The following is an 18,478-nucleotide window of genomic DNA, read 5'->3' as shown; positions in this document are numbered from 1 at the left end:
ACTAAGTATCTTACTGCTATAATACAAACCCACTAATAAATCACTGCCTTCTATCCACTCTAAAACTTTACAGACACAATGTGTGAACTCTAGCCACAGGCAAAAAAAACAACTGCCTCTCCCTCCTCATATCAAAAATGACTTAGAGCAGAGTTTTCCCTAGATAGCTATAATCCTCAAATAATCCTCACTTACTACAACAAAAATGACAGAAAAAATATTCACTGTTGCAATGCAGCTGACTCCTTTACCTTGCACTGTACTCAAGGAGTGAGAAAAGAAGGATACAGGGGCTCCAGGCAGCTATGTGGGGCCCAGAGCTCATCACAGACCTCAGTTTTTATGCAGGTTCAAGCCATCACCAAGGAGAGAATGAAAATGCAGCCTCTGGAGGAGCCCTGGCAGATCTGGGATTACAGTTGTGGCCACCAAAGGATGGTACTGCAGTCTCTAGAGTGGGTTCCCAGCAATAATTCCTCATCTCCCTCCAGCTCAGATCACTGTTCAGGGTGACAGATGGCCAGGCAGAAACAGTAACACTAAAATACCTTAAAAATTTAGGATGTCAGCCTTTATAGTGCATATGCTACTCCCACAACAGATGCAGGAAGACAGAACCTGACACCACTGATCCTGAATCCTAACCTTTTGAAATTCATCCCTGTGTAAAAGTAAAGGTAATGCTGATCCCCATTTTTCTGCCACTAGGTATCAAATCATCTTGTTGGGCCTAAACACTGAGCTCGTACATGATATTTCTGGCATCCAGAACGAGCTAGGCTCAGCATGGTCCCTCAGCACATTGCCTCTTGCCCTCACCATGGTCACTGCTCTGTCTGTAGTTAGTCCATTTGCAGCCCCTTTCAAGACAGCAAATTTTTAAAATTAAAGTAATTAATTCATTATGCAGCACTTCAGAAAGCCAGTTATCAAGCTTTCCACAGCCAAACAGCCAAAGCTGTAAGACCAAGGCTAGCACCTAGCCCATCCTAAAGACCCCCCCTCCAGCTAGAAGAGGTGCAGGAAACACAAGCCAGACTTTATACATGCTATTACCTCACCTTTTGAACCACCCTGAATTCATGAGTCCCTTAGTTTCAGGAACAAGTTAGGAAAAAAAAAAGCTGCTGTTAAATGAGGTGAATTCCTCTCTTGTTGAGCCCCTCCTGCAATTTTAGCTGTATTTTATCCTGAACTGTATCACAACACGGAGTGCCTTATCACAGTGTAATAGGTTCTTTAAGCCAGTCTAGGCAATGTCACAGGCATCAGGAGGGTTGCGCCTATCCGCACACTTTCCCCTACCGTGACTATGACCTTTGTTGCACCAATACCATCCATAGGTCAAGGTCTTGGTACAAAATTCCCTCTGATACCAAACCTCATTGCAGCTGATGGAGGCCATGGACAGAGCTGCTCACCTTGCCTGCACATAGATATAGAGTGGGAGAAGGGGACCAAGAGATTGAAAAGTTTGCTGTTATTAGTAGCTTCGGGGACAACAAGCATCAGACAGGAGCTGCGCTACAAGCCACCCTCTCCATCGACGGCAGAACCCCCCTGGCCGGGCACCAGTGCAGACCCTCCCCTGCAGCAAACGCAAAGGGAAACCCACAGATGGGTGAGTTGCAACCACCTGCATGCCCTGCAGTGCCACCAGGAGCCACCACGCTGCTGAGGAAGCAGGGTGAGCCCCCCGATATGGCCACCCAGCACTGAGCCCCGCTGGCCGCCCCGGCCCGGGGCGGCAGCGCAGGCCAGAATTAAGGCCATTCTCTGGCATTTGACGTTGTTTGTGACAACGCCCGCAAAGCATCGCAAGTGGATACTATGAAAGACTACTATTTGTGTATTCGTGAGTCACAATACACCAGATTCATAAGAGCCAGATGTCACAGCTGACCCAGACAAGGCACTCAGACAGATCCCACGCGTTTCATGTGTCAGCCTTATATCCATTCATAAAACAGCTCCCTCCCAAAATATAAGTCTTGGGAAAATTTAAGATCATTGTGCAATTCTAAGTCAAGTTTCAATCAGTTTCTTAGGTTTATTTTTCCCCCTTTTTTTTTGGTTTTTTTTTTTGTCAACAGTGGTTAAAAGAAAGGAGGGGCAGGAAATGATGTCCATCACAGAGGAGGATATAAAAAATGAAAAATACGGGTAGGCAGGCTTGGAAAAATAACTTTTTTTTTTCTGCTTTTCAAAATGTTACAGCTATAGAAACAATCTCCTGGACAAAGTCAGACAGATGTTTTTTTCTTCCCGCTTCCCCCCCCCGCCCCTTCTTTGGATGGAGTGACTTTCTCAAGAGCACAGCTGAAAAACCTTTGGAAAAAAAAACACACACACAGTCTCAGGCGTTGGAGGTGTCTGGAGCTGAGGATTACAGAAGTTCAAATTGGCTCCCCCTGTCAAAATTACAGCTGCACAAAAGATGGTACAGCATATCAGCCCAGGGCTCAAAAGGACTTTTTCCGGTTCTCAAGAACGACGCAGGTCTTGAGAAAACGCAGCTGTGCTGCGATCAGCCAGGCTGTGCTGGCCCAGCCAGGGCCTGCCCCCCCACCGCCCCCCGCCCTCGGACGAATCAGTAAGGATGCCAACCTGCTAAAGGGTGTGATTAAAGAATACCTCCCTGTGCGCATTTGTCATTTAGGGATGATTTACTGCCAGGGCATACCCTTGGCGACTTCTTATAATATGTTTTCTTTGTTTTCACACTTCCCTCCTGAGACTTGAAATTTAATATCTATTCCAGCAAACAGAGTTCTTGCTCCCTTGCCCTCTCTGTCTCGCTCTCTCTCCCCTTCCAGCATATTATCTTTGTCCATTGCCCAGATGAAGTGAGCTGATTAAAATTTATGTGTATTGTCACCGAGGTGATGTTTTAACTGTACAAATGTGTTTCAAGGCTGTTGCACTACTCAAACCCACCCCACCCGGGTGACCCTGCTAATCTCAAACTGCAGCCCTTGTCAGGTGATGACTGCTGAGGGATCCCTTTACAAGCTCCACCACACCATGGTTTTGTGGTTGTGCGTGTGTGTGCGTGTTGGTGTAAGGTTCCCGTGTGTTGCACTTGGACGCTGCAGAGTCCACCAGTTGAGTGCAGGTGGAGCAGTTCAGTGGTCTACACACAGCATGGATATTCTCAGTATGATTTGCCAGATATTTTTGCCTACATGTTTTAAATGGCACGTTTTCCCTTCTCCCTCCTTAAAAACACAGATGAGTTGACTAGTTATGGAGAGCCAGCTACATAGCTGGGTTTGAAACTCCTGAACAGATACACTGGCATAACATGGTCTGACTCTTGCACATGCTGCTGTCTAACACACAGGAGTAACACAAACCCCTTCTCGCAAAGGCTCGATACTTCAGCTACAAATCATGCTGTGGTCCTCAGAAACTATTCAGCGAGGGTAAATTATGTTCTTCCATAAGAAAAGCAGCTAAACTGTTCATTTGAAATTCCCATTTTGATCACTGGACAAATGGCAGCAGTCCTGAGAACACAAAGATCCTTCTGACCGCTCACTAGCTGCTCGAAACTTTTAGTCTCCTTCTCTGCTGCAACTGCTGTTTCTCTACAGTAAGTTTCAAAGGAAATCTCTGTGATTTACAGATACAGGAGCACCTGTAAATTTTGGGTTCTTCCCTTGATAACCATTTAAGTCCAAAAAATCTTGCTTCCTCTTAACATTTTCTTTCAAAACTACTGCCATTCCTTTTATTATATTCTGCCAACTCTAGAATTGATTAACTGCTATTGCCTTCCCTCCTTCCTTCTCACTCAATAGTACCAATTATGCTGTTAAAAAAAAAAAAACAACAAACAAACCACCCTCCTCCCCCACCCATCGAATCACATTCTTCTCTTCAAATCCTTCTGTAGGCTTTTCTATACTCAGACGAATTTTCTCATGCTTCCATGGTAATCTCCACTTCTGCATATATCTCTCTTCTCCCTCATTTGTGTTTCCTGCCCGCTTGCCTAGAATTACTCCCCAGGATCCTTCTGGTGTCTTTCAAGCATTGTTCCTGCCTTTGAGCTCCTCCTGACAACATGGAGCTGTTTCCCATCTAGCTGCACACCAAATGGTCATCACCTTCTCACTCTTACTTCTAGGAGGTATATCAGCCTGGAAACAGCCCGTGTAAATCATGCATATCTAGAGAGGTATATCGTGTATGTAAAATATTAGACTGCTCTCAGGCTAGGTCATCTTCCAGATAACAGACACATTATGTGAACAGCATTTCCTCTGAGAGTTAAAATACTGTCCTAAATTACTTGTAACTTGTTGAAAAAATTAGCTGTGTACCCAAATTTTTCATTTTGCAGCAAAATTTCTCTCAATCAATTCATGGATAGTGGAAAAGCATAAACCTGCCACTAGATATACTGTGCCACCTTTGGCAAGTCACTTTATTTTTCACTCTAGTTTGACTCCCTCTGTAAAGTAGATGAGAGCAGCTGTTCTCCAAGCCAGCAGTGATGAGACATCTTATCAATAACCTTTACCTGTTTGGTCTATTTATAAATTCTTCAGAGGCTGATCTAGGTCTTGGTGCCAGGTACAATGAAACCTCCGACCTCAGTCAGTACTAGTGTAGTAACGTATCTATAACAACAGCGTCATGAAAATTAATTAATATTTTTCCAGTGCTCTGAGCATGGAAAACACTGCATAAGTGCCAACAAGGTGCTTTGTTTGCTTTTGGTCAGGACCACTCTGTGGCAGGAGTAGTAGTAAAATGTGTTGAATAAATCATTCACCAGGAATTGTTAAGTCAGATCACAGTATTATTACTGAAGTCAACTGCATGCAATTAAATATATTAAAACATTTACAGTCTTTATTTCAAATAATATATTCTGGATTACTCTCAAAACATTCTCAAATTCATACCATTGGGTTTTACAGTAGCTATATTGTGTAAAGCATACATTAAGTAGACTCCATAATACAAAGACAGTATTTTTGATCAGTGATCTTGAGAGCATATTGCATGTGGCATATGTTTTACTTTTTTTTTTCCCCAAAATGATTCTCCTTGATAACAAAACTCTTGGAAACACTTGGAGATGAGGGGGATTTTCTACTGCTGCTAACTCATTTCAAAGCCAACTTGAAACGTAGGCTGACAGTCTTCCGTATCATTTTTCCCTTATTGTTTTCTGAGGAGATAGAGGATTAAATCCGACACTTACTGAACTTATAGATTATTAACACCAGTTATACCCATGGACAATGTTTCCAAATTCCCCTACCACTTTTAAGTTCTGTGTATAAATACAGTTATGATGGAAGGGGGCAGGGGAAAAGTGGTATCACTGACTAAAGTCAATATAGTAGAAGCAGATGCTATGCTAGCTTCTACTCAAAGCTTTGCCAGTACTTTTGATCCAGTTTGTTGTATCCTTTCCTGTACCAAGTCTTATCTCTTTCCTAACTGGATCAGCAATTGTCTTTCAGTCCAAATTATGTAGCAGAGCTCTGTAGTTTGCAAAACGTCCTGTACTAATTAGAAGGAGCTCTAAAAAAAAAGTAATCATGCTTGTGATCAAAATTTATAAAGGCCAAACCCTTTGCTCTTGTCCAAGACCTGCTATAGCAGGGATCTCAAAGCAGAAGCATATAAATGTGGTATTCTAGTGCTGTTGATCCCCCTTGTTTAGACCTATACTGCGTGTGTGTGTGGACAAGACCTTTCACAAGCCTACTGGAAGAAGCAGGGCCAGAAGCACAAGTGCCAGATTCCCCATGAATCCCTTACACCAGTACAAACCATGCTACCAGTATGCTACTACACTTAGCATATAGCAAAGGGCTACCAGGTCAAAATGATCATGTTTTGTCTTGCTGTAAAGTCACAGATGGTGACTTGCGGCCTCAGCACTGCTCTTTCCTTTATGTCAATTGTTCTACAGGGAGAAACGGTTTCTCTTGCACTGTAACTGGGAACTCTACATTGGCATTATACAAGGATACTGAATGGTGTGCCCTCTTACACTGCCTTAAATGCTGCACACTTCCTTCTGTCTTGTTTCCCATGTCTTATAATTTGCCGAGCTATTCACTTGCGCTGAACAAGGCAGAGATGTAGGAGGAAACAACTGGCATGTGATCACATAGTTAGAGCCTATGTTAATGTGTATATTCATGGTGTACATGGGGCCAAATGAGGGCATGAGAGGCTGCTTTAATATCCTACTTTCTTTAGTTACCCACATCCAAAGGGCAACAAATCTGACAGTTATACTAATTCTCAGGATTCATTTAGGGAAAAGACAGTGTAGCATATGCTCACTGTCAAATACTGAGGAGACTGGTACTATACACGCTTTTCCCAGAATTATCATGATAGCGATTATGGACACAAGAACAAATTATCTTGAGTCAGTTGCTCCTTAGTAACCACCCCCGTGAATGCTATCAACACATTATAGATGTGTTATAGCTTATTCTTCTTTCACTTAGGAGTAAACAGCCTCGAATTACCTCACCACCACTTACACAGGGACAGTTACACACTGGATACATGGTAGGCTCTCATCCTATGGAAGTCTTCTCTAATTGGCAAACACAAATAACAGATTTTAAATCAATTAGAGTAAGCAAAAGTTCATCTTTGATTCAAGAAAAAAGAAATTCAATTATAATACTTGTGGGTGCACTCAGTTAGCCCCCCTTCTTAGCCACTCCACACGGGAGTATTATCTTCCTGGCCCCACTCCAGGTGGGATTAAGAAAAAACACTACTTTATTTTATTGGTTACCTCTTACTTCTTCTGTAAAGGGCATGGCTTCTGTCAAAGATGACATGTGGCTAATGTGGCTTGATGTTGTATAGTAACTACAGTTTTCTTAAAAATGTTAAAATCCAAAATGGTCAAAGCCACCAGAATAGGCAAAAATGTTCATGGTAACAGAAAGTTTAAATATGCTTTGCTTGTAGGACCTTCACAGAACTAGCAGGTACTGTAAGCCTTACCTTAACCAGAATACCTAACCTACTGCAAAGCCTAACTTTTTAAAGAGAGATCACAGCAATAAAAGAACCTTTCATGTTGAATGTGCCTCTGTGTTTTATCTTCCAGCACTACCACAAAGAACGTCTGTTAAAGCATTGAAGATAAGTCAGAAGACACAATCTTCAGGAATTCACTTATTGGAAGATTAGCAAACTGGAAAGTTTAATTCTCATTGGCTCCTATTCCTCTAGACTGTGTTAATACAGCTCCCACCCTGCTGCTTACCACAGCTAAGACTGCATCAATATGCCTATTATAAATGTCATATTTTCAGTACTTACAGCTCAGCTGTTGGTATTTTCCTTTGGACTAGCCATGGAAATTCAAGCTTGTAACCTAAAAGCATGTATAAATGCTCCATTTACACACAGAAAACCTGTACTGCCAGCTACCTAAACAGAAAGCTTTAGGAACAACAGCTAAAAATTACTCCCTACAATATCAGCTTTAACCACCTGTTACTACAGGCAGTTTCAAAGTATAATCCTAAACATGGCAATAGATCAGGCTACAGTATAGCCTAATTAGAAGTGACTTGATATCTTTTTAAACCTTCCCAGATCGCTGTTTAGCAGTAGTGTTTTAAAATACCTATGATCACTTCAGCACATGATAACCCACAACAGTTCCAAAGGAGAGTGGTAGAAAAACAGCCCTTGACTCAAGAGCTCTCAGATTAATTTGTGCTGTGGTCGCACATGTAGCCACAGCAAATTCACAGTGGTCACAGTTGCCAGACACACAACAGAGTAATAAAAAGTGAGTTTTTACACGGTGGTTGCACACAAAGTCCCTGGTGGCTGCATTTGAGAATTGCTGGTTTAGCAAATACAACTCTTAAAGAGAGTGGGAGCCTCAGTTCCTCTCTTCGTTCAAAGACAAATTTACTTGGACAAGTCATCTTTGCTTGCTATACTTGCTTAACTTGCCAGTTCCTCCTTCAGTACAGCACCTCCCTCTATGCAGGGCTGAGCTTTTTCTGTCAGTGACTGGAATTGACAGCAAGCCTATGCATTGCACAAGCACCCGTAGAAAAAGAAGAGCCACCTTTGGAGTTAAATATTTACTAAACTCTGAACCAGCTTTTCCTCTCTTCATTTGACAGTTCATGATAAAGTCTGTGCTTGTATGAAAAGCAGAGTTCTTAGATGAGTCCAAAACCAGTTCAACTCAGGAACAGGTACAAGCTTTCTAACAGGACCTCACAGACGTGATTCAGCACTGACCTACATACCCCTCACTGCGGGATGGAAAAACAAAGAAATAAACCACAACATTGTGTCAACTGGCTTCATTTTGGCACCTACCGCAAGAATGTTGTGAGACCCAGGACTGATGCCTGAGAGGCTTCTCTAATGCATTAAATGCATGTTCTCAAATGACCTTTTGCTACTAGAGAAAACTCACCAATTAAAAAAGCTGATCCCTGCCTACTCAGTCCTGGACCTTGTCACTGTGACTCTCACCATAATGGCATTTAATGCCATTTAATACCAAATGTGGTGACAGAGTTTATCGTTAAAGTCACTTTTCCAGGACTGAGCCATCAATTCATTTCAGCAGTCACCTTTTCTCATAGAACAAATTATCACAAAAAAATGCGAAGTATTTGCCTCGTCCAGTAACAGATGGTCCTTAGACAACAGAGAACTGAGTCTTATCAATAACACTCTCAGCTACACAGGGAAAAGAAAGCTTCCTGAGCTACAGTGTAAAGTACCATTTACTGCCGCAAGGGAATGCTTGGTGGGGCCAGAGCTTCTACAGCATGCTGGCTTGAAACAGGAGATACAAGATCCTGGGGGGGGAAATCACGCAGGTTTTTCCAACCCATGGAATATGTTTCCATGGGGGGTGGGTGGGAGGGGAGAAGGAATATAACTGGGAGTGAAAAAGGAGTGCTGTAACCTAAAGGGGAGATATGAGTTTGGCTGATGGCAGAAAGGTGAAGGACTCGGGTGCCTTGCCCCAGGAGTGGCATGGCTGGATGTCGTGGTTTAACCCCAGCCAGCAACTAAGCACCATTTCATTCTAAAAAGGGGGAAAATGGGAGGAAAAGGAGGAGGAGTGGGCACTCTCTCATTAAAATCCTTCCTTACACTGCCAACTACACACCCACGCTCTACTGGCCTATTTATTTGCCACAGCTGGGTGGTTTAAGTACATAGAGAGAGAGAACCAACACAGGAAACACAGGGCCTTTACTTGCATTTCATCTGCATAGACTACCAAAGCTGTAACCCAACACACGCCTGCCTTTGCACTGACCCTTGCAGAGGACAGTAGTCCCAGAGACCACAGTGTAAAAAATGTGTGATATTAACATCAGCACCAAAAGTATGGTTGTTATTAGTAGGATATTACCCTCTTTTGTACTTCACACTCCAAAGACACTTCCTTTCCCTTTGAAGCAGGAGCTGTTCCTCCTCTCTGGCTTCCACACACACAGTGTTGCTTTAAGTCTGTTCCCAGAAAAAGGGAAAGAAAAGACAATGCACATTGTTGAATTAGAAAATATTTGTTTCTTCTCATGGGAAAGGCCTAGTATTTTCAGCTAGCCCAAATATGGTCTATCAAATATCCTCATTATAGTTGAACTTTTTAGAAGAACCTAAAAGATTTCTTCCAAGAAGTTATTCTAAATCGAGAGTCCGCTCTTTCAAAATCAGAGGCGCAGGTCGTATCAGAATTGAGGTAGACAATGTCTTAATATCCCTACACCTGAGAAAAATCTGAAGTTCTTGTTAGTCTCTTCTTTCTACCTCCCTTCAGCCTCTTTTTCTCTGACTAGCAGAAAAGCAGGCTTAGTAAAAGATTTGCAACTTTTCTTACATTTTGATACTTTTATTTCTTTTATGCAGTTGGTTTCAAAGCACACCTATTTCTAGCAGCCTTCTCCATCAAAAATAATGCTTGTTTCTGACCTGAATTAAAAATGGAGGGCAGACCATCTGTGGAAAATCTCATCGTTTGGTCTTAAAACAAACAAAAAACCCAAAACAAAACAAAACAAGTGTTCTGGGTCTGCTGTAGGTTAGTCCCCCAGTTCTAAGCACACAGCCCTGGGCTGAGCATGGCTGCAGCTCATTATTAGGCACCTGACTCTCACAATCCAAACTGCAGCTCTCAGTTGGTTGCCTGAACTTCCTATTTCATGGACAGAGAGACTTGTGTCAGGGTGGACTCCACCATAATCCACATGGTGAGAGAAAAGCCACCAAAATTAGCTGTGACAGCTATTTGTTATCTGTGCCTTTAGAAAGGGGAGCGTAATGAACCTGCAAGGTGCAGTAGCAGGCAAGAAGGTCTCCAGTGATGCGGAACTCTTTAGGGCAAAACAGGTAGGCAGGGATCAAGGTGTGAAGAAGCATCTTCTTGTGACCAGCTAACACTTGCTGCTACTAGGAAAATCACCAAGTTGGCTGGAAACAACAACCAACCTGGTGAGACACAGTGTAGAGGGAAGGTATATAAACTTTTAAAAATTTCTATTCTGTCTGACATCACTACTCTGAGCTCCTTCTAGTTAAAAAAGTTCTTGGCTTTTATTCTAATCATATTTTGGTTTGTTTTTGTTGGGTTGGTTTGTTTGTTTAAAAGCCCTTTGGTCACTTTGGGTAGCTCACTGCTGGAAAGAGGTCTAGCTGTGGCCAGCAAAAGGTACCAGCATATTAATTAATGAGAAATGCTAAAGACTGGGAGCAGTTGCTTAATTTCTCTGACTTCAAATTACATAGGTACTTGGCTTACAAGCTTGACTCCTGCCTTGGACTACTCCCTTATTTCTTAAAATACTCTTTCTGCTAATACTGTCTTTTGTGGACCAGAAACTACTAAGAAACTAACTGGCATAGGGTAGACCTAAGTTAATTTTCTTTTCACCTTGATAAAGGAATGGAGACTAGATCCACTCATAAGAGGCTGTAGTCTCATTTTTACCAGTACCCAACACCAAAACATCTTCAGATGTCTCCAAACCCAAAGGGAAGGAGGTACCTTCTTACAGACCAGAATTAAAGTCCCTAAGCCTGAAAAGCTTATCCACATTATTCCCAGTCAGTTAGCTTCCAGCTGCACTTGTAGCTAGGAATAAATGTGCAAAAACAGAGTTTACCAACTCCCCTTATAGAGGCACACAAGTATCAGCCCACTTCCAGTCACCACACACATAAATTTGCTCCCTTTTTATTTACTGCTGTATCATTGCAGCTAGTTGTTGTGAATCCCACTTTGAAGTTCCTTCCTACTTGCAGCACATACAGCTTTGACGCCTAACTCCAGGTTGAGGCAACAGTACCAAGATGCCTAAAAATTAGAGCTCCCTTGGTGGCTTTAGCTCATAGCTCTCAGAATTACAGTTAAAACCATGGCAGCTATGAGAATTTAAGCATCCCTGATGATAAGCCATAAAAAAAGGGTTTACAAAAATTTTTTAGTGATTGCCGAGATAAATCTGTTATTGTCTGGAAGATGCTCAGAGATAGTCCAGAGGAGAAGCAGGGGAAATGTACATATTAAACGCATTATATCTTGTAAAACTAAACAATATATCTCCCTGGATCTGAAAACAAGCAGCTTGGCTCAAGTGTGGGAAGCTGGAGACGCTTAAACTACTTAAAGCAATTTCTCCTTTTATATGTTTTTCCTATATATTTAATCTAACTAGTTTTCCTGTTATTGTTGTGCTCAGGTTGCACTTGGTAATGTACTTAGTAATTGAACTCATCAGTAGCATATACTGCATATAGAGTTTTGCTTTTTTCATTTGCCACATACCATCACTACACACATTTATCTTAGATCTTAATCCAGTCAGAAAGGCATGAAAATCTGTAAATATAGGTTTTAGTGTCCCCAATCCTGTTAACTTTCATAGCAATATATAACCTTGTGTTATTATAACTCCTTCCAAAACAACAGCTAGACCTGCTGCAATAAAAGCAGTCTCAACCCCCCCACCACCTTTTTAGTCACTGAATACCTTCAGCACAATGATTAAAAGTACTTCAAGCACTTTTAGTAGTGCTTCAGTAGTTGATACACTTATCTATCCTTAACTTAAGGATATATCATTTTTGCTTTGAAACCACCCTTTTCAGGTTCATGCCCTTGGTGAACAGTAGAGATAGTTCAGAGTGCTAAACTAGGCTGCTGCTGCTGCTAAACAGCCACCCCGAGGAAAAAAAAAATAAAAAAAAAAACAATTTAACTGTAGTCCTGTGTAGCTACTGTTGTCAGGCTACTGTCTCCCATGCAATACAAAGTGCATAGTTTGCTTTGGTCAACCCACTGAAGGTGGTTTCCTGAGTTTCTCTAACCGTGTTGAAGGCCTTGTTTGTTCACCTTCACAGAACTGATGCTGCTCTGTACTCTGTAATAGGTCTCTTAAGACTCTGAATATATGAGTTATCAGGAGAACAGTGAGAGGGAGGAGTATGTGTGTAGGAAGCTCATATTAAGGCACATTTAAAAAATTCCTAAAATTCCGGAGGGAAAAAAAGGACAGATGGATTTTTTTAGTAAATACTGTTGCTTCACATCTCCTTGGCTCCATAAGGGAAAACAGTTTCTACTAAAAATAGTGGCTGGACTGAAAAGGTACCAATTTATCTGAGGGTATAAAATGAGGTGTGAACTATTGAAAAAGGCAACTCAAACTGTATTTGCCAGAAAACAGCCAGCATATCATACCAGGAGGCCAGGGGTTAATCTGGTGGTAAATACAGGGTACTTGCCTTGGGAAAAAGATTTGAGCAGCAGAATACTTAAATGATGAGGTGCAAATCTGGTAGCTGCACCTCCAACAACCTACTGAGCACAAAAATATTGGTATAGTATTTCCATTTCCGGCTTGGAGCTCTGATTGGGTTTTTTTTGTAAACAACCCTCTCAAACCTTTCCACCCTCTTTCTGTTTCCAAGCCCATTCAAAGCATCGTCTTCTGGCCAGCAGGCTTCTGCCTTAAGAGTAACTAAGTGGCTACACATGCAAATAAGCAAGAACACACACAAAACCAGGTAGGTATTGCATCTATACACACTATGGAACTACACATTTATTCTATTCTTTAGACAACAAAGCCGTCACCCTTTTATGTGTTAATCCATCTCCTGTGGCACAGGGACTGAGTGAAGCATGGCTTCCTCTTGAAGCACAGGCTTGTAACTTTTGATGAACAGGGTTTCAGGCCCAGAGATGAGCCATGCAGGTATGTGTAAGCATGCTAAGTGGATCCAAAACCTTAAGGGTAGGAATGTATCTAAATACTTACATAATTTTAATAGGATATGTAGACAGAGAGCACTACTGCTTCATGTGTCTGGGGTTTTTTTAATAGCACCTGTGGAAAGGCAAGGAGTTACTTACAGGTATTGGGAGCTTCCAGGGCTTTGACTGGGCACCACTTGGCAAAAAGTTTCTTTCAGGTCAAAATTTAGCCAATTAAATTAATACACTCCCTTGAAAAGCCAAAATCTCTGCTACCATCTGTAGAGAGGGAACCGCGCAGTTGCCCCAGAGCAAGCAGTAGCTGCAATGGACAGGCATACAGGGGGCTGGCAAGTGAATGTTATACATACTGCTGCCTGTGGTTATGAGAGAATTAAAAGCATTTGCTGTGATGACATTTTCATTAACAAGTTTCCACTTTGGTCACAAGGGAATATAAACCAGTTGTCTCCACTGGAAGGATCACATCGTGCAATCAGGAAAACATTGGAAAGGAATAGACATAACATGGATGAATTTAATTTTAGAAAAAGTTACATAAAGACTGTGGGATATTCATGGGAGAGGCTATTCGGATTCTTTCCTCTTCTTGAAAGGAAAAATCTCCCCGTGACTGTAGGTTTAAGGCTCTGGAGGGGACACACATTTATTCCCTGTTTCTTTAGCACAATTGATATAACAGACTCAGAGAACTGTAACAGGAGACAGGCAGTGGTGGTGTCCCCGAGACAGCCAGGGGAGGAGGCAGCAATGACCTGGTGGCAGATCCATCAGCACACGGCTGTGCTGCAGCGAGAGGCAAGCGGGGCGCTGGCCGTCGCAAAGCCTGAGCTCTAAGCACAGAGCGAGGGAAGGCTGACCTGCAGCAAAAGGACAGGCCCGTGAATTGGGGGGAAAGATGTCGAGAGCTTGATGAGCTGCACGGCTTGAAGTGAAGGCACGTTGTTATTATTATTGAAATAGTTCCTTTAAAAGTAGGCAAAAAGAAGCAATTCGCTGTTAATCACAGATTCGTTTTCATCTGCTTTCTCTAAGGACTCTTCATAAACAAAAGAGATTGATTTCTCATTCTGTAGCAGGAGAATTCAATAATGTTCATTTTCACTGTCTAGAAGCTGACATTGGAAATAAATGCTGAAACCCTCCCCATTTGCTTCAAGGCTAGGGAGAGCAGGGAAGATGATGTGATTTATTAGAGCATTCTGACTAATGCAAAGCTGCAAGGTGCATTCACGAAATTTGCTTACTCTGGAGGTTGCATTAAAAAAAATTAAATTAAAAAAAAGATGAGAAGTCTGGGGGAGAGTTTTTCCCTTGGGGGTGGTCTGACTAAGAAGTGACTAAGAGCTCTAAAGAAGAAATTATAGTAAGTAAAAGAGCATCCTAGGGTATCTGCAAACAACTAGCATAAGTGTAACTTTTAGTTAGGCAGATGACTAACATACACATCATTAAGCACTTTGTGTGGCATGGCTTTTCAGGTCACCTCGTGGTGTGTAGGCTCACACTCTGGAAATCTCCACGAAAACTACAAAGGTAACGAAGGATGTGCAGGCAGAGGAAGCAATAAAAGTTCAAGAGTAGAATGATGGGTAGTGATGGTGATATAACTCTAATTGGGTTGTATGAGACATTGCTGTCCTAGTGAGCCAAGAAGTTCACATGCTCTGAAAGGATAGCAAACTTCAATAAAATTCAGAACTCTCACAAGATATAGCAGAGCTAGGGGAGATAATACACAGTGTACTCAAGTTTCAGGCTGTTGTGCGTGATTTATGAATCTGAAGGGATGGCTTGCACTAAGCAAATTGTCCTCCTGGTTTCTATGAGTTCACTAACAAACTATATATGCTTTTAGTTATGGATTTACCACAGCATTTCTTCATTCATCTCACCAAAACTGATATTTACTGATAGGATGTACAATACACATGGTTCCTTGTTTACGATGTCTTTAAACCTAATATAACAGGGGAATGAAGAATATAATTTCAAGTGTTTACAACAAAGAGTGATGGTGGAACAAGAAAAAGGACCTCCAACTTTTTCTCCTGGTGCACTTTTGTGCAGGAAGATGCATTAGAAAGGGGATTTTATTTTCCTGACACCTCCATCATTATTGGAACTGTTTTTCACATGCCCAGCTGTTTTGAAAGGACAGTACCTAAGCTTTATGCTACACAACAGCACAAAACCTTGCCTAAACCTGAGCTTGTAAGCCAAATGACATAGCACTCTGAATAGCACTTTAAGAACTCCACTGGCTAGTTGAAGGAGAAGGATATATACTCTCTATTTCTTGCAGAGATAGCACAGGTACCACTCAAGACATAAGCCTGGGGAGTCCTAGAGAAATTCAGGCTGAGCGAAGTGGGTTCCCTCCTGCAACTTATTCTTAATCTACCGCATATCATCTCTGTCCCTCCACAATTATTAGTACACGAATTCATCATCTGTGTAAATCATGAAATTGGCATGACCGAGTATGATGTCTGTAACTCACATTTGCATTTCTCCTTCACCTTTAAGCCCACTTAAAGTATTCCTTTTATTGAGGAATGGAAGTAATGAGCATGTTTTGAAGGATAGCCTCAACTAACCCTTGCAGAACAGCAGCAGTCAGGACTGAGAATCTGGTAAAAGACATCCATTGCCATGTCTAAGTGAGAAAGGAAAAGTTAATCAGCTTGACTGAAGCCACTGTGGTCTAAGACTGCACAGAGCTTAGGACCTGGGATCAGGAGACCTAGCATATGGAGCTGTAATTCGTATTCTAACCATACTGTTGCACAGGAGAGCTATAGCTGAGGACTCTCAAGGTCCCATCATTAGATAACAACAGCAAGAAAAGCAACCCCCTTCCTTGGGCAGAATAAATATTGTTTTGTCATTTGTTGGTGCAAAGGGTTGGATGGTTTTTTGTAAATATTATTCTGGTTCCAGTGGAGGGACTTCTTTAAGTAGGAAAGTATTGAAATGTTTCCTCCATGCAGTAAAAATTAGCTTTTCACCTGGGATGATAATCGTTCCATTCACCCCCCATTGTCTTTTGTCCATTCATATTATAAACTCTTAAGGAACAGGGACTATTCCTTTCCACATGTGTATGCAACATCCTTCATACTATGTCTCCCATTTCAAATGGCACCTCCATTTTTAAATACAACCAAGCAACAGGAAGTTTAAGAACTGCTCTGCAGATGCAAATGATTACTAAGGCCAGTCAGGGACAGAACGAGAAACAGAAATCAGGATTTTCCACTCTCGCTTAATTCATAAATCCATACACTGTCCAAGGGAAGGAACAAGATCTCCTTTGACAGTATGGCTTTGTGTGTATTCTTTAATCTCTAAATGGAAAAAAAAATTTTTGACAAAGTTCGATTAAGAAAATAAAAATAAAACCTATAAAACTGTCCCAGTTTTGTGGATATTGTGAACTACTGAACAGCTGTTGAACTGACTGTAAGTCTCTCCATCGACTTCTGTGAACCCTCAGCAAGAGTCTTTATGAACTCAAAGCCAGACAGAGACTGGGAGGTTGGGGGGAATGTTCTTGGTACACATATCCCGCTCTGCCCTGGGGATTTGGTTTCTGCACACAGAGGAAAGAGGGTTCAAGATAAAATAGAAGGGGACCTCCCTCCCATCACTTTATTTTAACAGTCAGAGCAATCTGAGAAACATTCTTGTATGAAATAAATCCTATCCTCACTTACACCCATGCAACTGAAGGCAGCATTTGGCTGCAAGACAAGTGTATTTCTTAACTATTTTGAGTGCCATATGCTATATGAGTGCCATATGTTAGCATTTCTTAACTATATATAGCCATTTCAAATTGTATACCGAGCTAAAGGAGAGAGCACTGCCCTGATCTCCCCTTCACCTCTCCTCAGATCTCTCCTCCCCCCTTCCTTTCCTTTTCTCTTCCTTCTGCACTCCTCCCCGCCTACACTCAGCTTCCTTCATCACACTTCCTACTATATTTTAAAAAACAAACAGTATTTTGTATTTCTAACAAACCTCCTCCTCCCCTCCTCCCATCCGACATCTGGCTTTATTGTCCCCCCCTTCCCCCATGCCACGTACAGCATGGGTTCCCATTTTGGCAATGCCAGGGCAATGCACCGCGGCTGCGGTAAGGGCAGGAGCTAAGTGGAAGGTACAGTCAGTGCTCCCACAACCCTCCACCCCATCGTCTCAGCCTCTGATCTCCTCGCTCCTTCCTCCCCACCTCTCTCCATCTCCTTGGGACTTCTGGCTTTCTTCCCTTCCTTGAGCAGTTAGCTGAAAGCAGCTGCTTCCCATCAGGTCTGGTTCAGCAGGTATTTTCCTCCAGACTACCATATTTTATTTTAGTTTAAACCTCCTTTAATTTCTTTCCCTTTCTCAGGCGGCACCAGGAGCTAGCTTCCCCCTTTCAAATTGCAATGGAGTGGGAGAGCCTGACTGGCATAAAAACATTTAAGGTTTGAACCCCACGTGCTGCAGGTTAAACAGCTTCCACCACACACCTCAGTTTGTTTTGTCATCTTTAAAACCACAGAGCCTGACTGCTGTGGCCTGGTACTCCACAAAAGAAGAAAGAGAATGCCCTTAGGGGTATCTCCCTCGCCCCCCAGACTGCGTGCCCCCTTCTGCACCCTCTGGCAACGGCAAAACAGGCAGAGCGGGCATTTTCACTACCAGAAAGGCACACGGTATAAAGTAGAGGAGAATAGGCAATGTCCGGAGACTGACACAACATATTGCATAGGAGCATCACCGAGCACAGGCTGTGAGAGAGGAGCCCGCTCCTGGGAAAGACCTGGAATAAAAACCCCATAACATCTGCCTGACTGCAAAGAAAGAAGTGGAGCTTCTTCACCAGGTTGTGCTTTAACACAAGGTCACCTGTTTTTGCTGTTGCTGTTTTTTAATTTGGTTGCGGTCACTAATAAATAATGGGAATTATTTTGATCGTTGCAGTGGAACAAGCACTTGAAAGTGTTTGTTCCTTGTAATCTGCACCTCTACAAAGCTATCCACGGAAGCAGTGTGGTGAAAAAGGAAATAAATGTTTACAATGCAGTGAAGAAGCCAGGTCCACCATGTAACAAATGTCCTTCACAGCCCATACCAAAGAAAGTCAAGAACAACAAGTATCCCAAGGGAGGAACATTAAAGCAGGGTAAAATTCACCTCCATACACATGATCAGCCCAGA

This window comes from Haliaeetus leucocephalus, unplaced genomic scaffold (genome assembly GCF_000737465.1).
Source record: "Haliaeetus leucocephalus isolate CR32 unplaced genomic scaffold, Haliaeetus_leucocephalus-4.0 Scaffold808, whole genome shotgun sequence".
Lineage (NCBI taxonomy): Eukaryota > Metazoa > Chordata > Aves > Accipitriformes > Accipitridae > Haliaeetus > Haliaeetus leucocephalus.
This window is presented reverse-complemented; position numbering follows the sequence as displayed.